Raw genomic sequence first — 2,092 nt, forward strand, 5'->3', positions numbered from 1 at the left:
GAAAGTAGTAGACAGTATCCACACAGAATCAGAGAAAACAGATACTCAGAGAAATCATCCAAGCAATTTCAAGCATGGCAAAATGATCAGTCAGCTCAAGAGGTGAATAAAAAGTAACATAACCTCACAGATGCACACTATGAGTGTTTCTCTCAAGTGTCTAGGGTAAANAATGTCAACTCAATGTACTCAAGAAAACAAGCAACAAACAGTCTTGGCAAGCCTCTAATATCAACACTCGAAACATATGCATGTTCAAATCAAAAGGTCTTTTATGGATGTAATGGGGTCAAGGACAAGGGAGGATAACATATGGATGAGAAGCTACAAACCAAAGGAAATAGAGAAGCAATGGGGAATAAGTGAAAACACGGTCAAATCACACCCAAAACCCTCTAATTCAATCCTCTTCTTGACTCCATTATTCACGAATTCCTTTTTTTTTTAATTTTTCTCATTTTTCTGTATTTTTTTCTTTTCTTCCATCTTGTCTCTTTTCTTTTCTCTCTTTTCAGAACACAACTTCAAGAGACAAGACACANGTATATATATAAAAACAAAACAAGAAGAGGAACCAACTAGCCAATTCATCTGAATCTCCCAAGAGACCACACTTATTTCCAAAACAATTCCAAAGCTCCAAAATTCCCTAAGGTTCAGGTAAACATGGTTTTTCACTTAGGGCTAGTGTATAAGCTTCAAAACAAAGAAATGGGGAAAGCATAGGCTCAAAGGGGCTATCAAAGGATCAAAGCAGGGTAGGCTCATTTGGCTAAAGAGGCTCAACAACAAAATTGCCTTTATCACTTTCAAACTTGCATATAAATCAAGAATCATCAAAAAGAGTCAAGCCAAGGCATATGTGCAAGCAATCAAGAGACATATCACACACAAGANAGAATATNAAGTGGCTCAAATCTCACANAGGGNATTTCTGTCACAATCAATTCAACCCTCAACATCATAATCATCTTTCCAAGCAAAGAAAAACAAGGAATCCAACAAATCAGAGTATCAATGAAGTGAAAGATAAGTCTACAACCTAAACAAAGTCCAGAAGTCAAGAGAAACATGCAAAACTGTACACAAAACACAACAAAAACTACCTAGAAAACAAAAAATTTAACGCAGAAAACATAAACTAACAAAGAAAAGATCAGAGTCTCCCCCAATAGACCACACTTAAACTACACAGTGTCCTCAATGTGTCACAAGCATAAGATCAAAATCATAACAATCAACATATCATGGACAATCAACAGATCATGGACAATCAACAGATCATGGACAAGTGCAATAAAAGTAGGTAAAGGGGGGAGAGAAGGGAAAAGGAAACTCCCCTGATCATGGTGGCAGTTGCCAATTTTGGACTTTCAGGGAAAGGTCTTCCACCACCGGATTCAACAAGGAAGTGTTGAAGGAGAATTGCTTCATTCTCCAAATTTGATCAAGCAGGGAGATGTCCTCCACAGCTGGATCTAAGAAGTAGTGATTGTTGATGAGCAGGTTCAGTTGGTGCCTATTAATCTTCAAACTGTCGGCACCTTTGTCTTCCACCATGGGTGTGTGTTGATCAAACTCATGTGTACCTCCTGCAACATGGTCAGTGCAATGTGGTTCTACAGAAATAACATGCAGAGGTATAACACCCAATCCCAGTGTAAGAGGCTGAACCTCAGATAAACTCTCAGAACATGAATCACTTTCAAATTCAGAAGCAATATCAACAACAGAATTAGATTCATGTTCAGTGCATGGAGAATAAACATTCAGACAAGATGACAAAAGTTGTTTCTCATCATGCAAAGAGTGAAAATCAAAAGCATGCTCATCAATATTATCAACATCAACATACCTATCAACAACATAATCATCAACAACAGGATCAATAATAGGTATGTCTACCTCCACTTCCCTGAAAATTGGTTGAGTGGTGGAAGGTGAAGCTGGTCTACCTATCTCAAAAGTGTTGCTCATATCTACCTGGTCTTCAAAATTTTCATCAGTCTCCTCAGGTGCAAGAGTGGGGACATAGGAGGATGGGAAAGTAGGTGGCACAATAGTTAGCTCATGACTCTTCTCCCCATCTCCT

The sequence above is a fragment of the Vigna radiata genome, chromosome 2 (genome assembly GCF_000741045.1).
Source record: "Vigna radiata var. radiata cultivar VC1973A chromosome 2, Vradiata_ver6, whole genome shotgun sequence".
Lineage (NCBI taxonomy): Eukaryota > Viridiplantae > Streptophyta > Magnoliopsida > Fabales > Fabaceae > Vigna > Vigna radiata.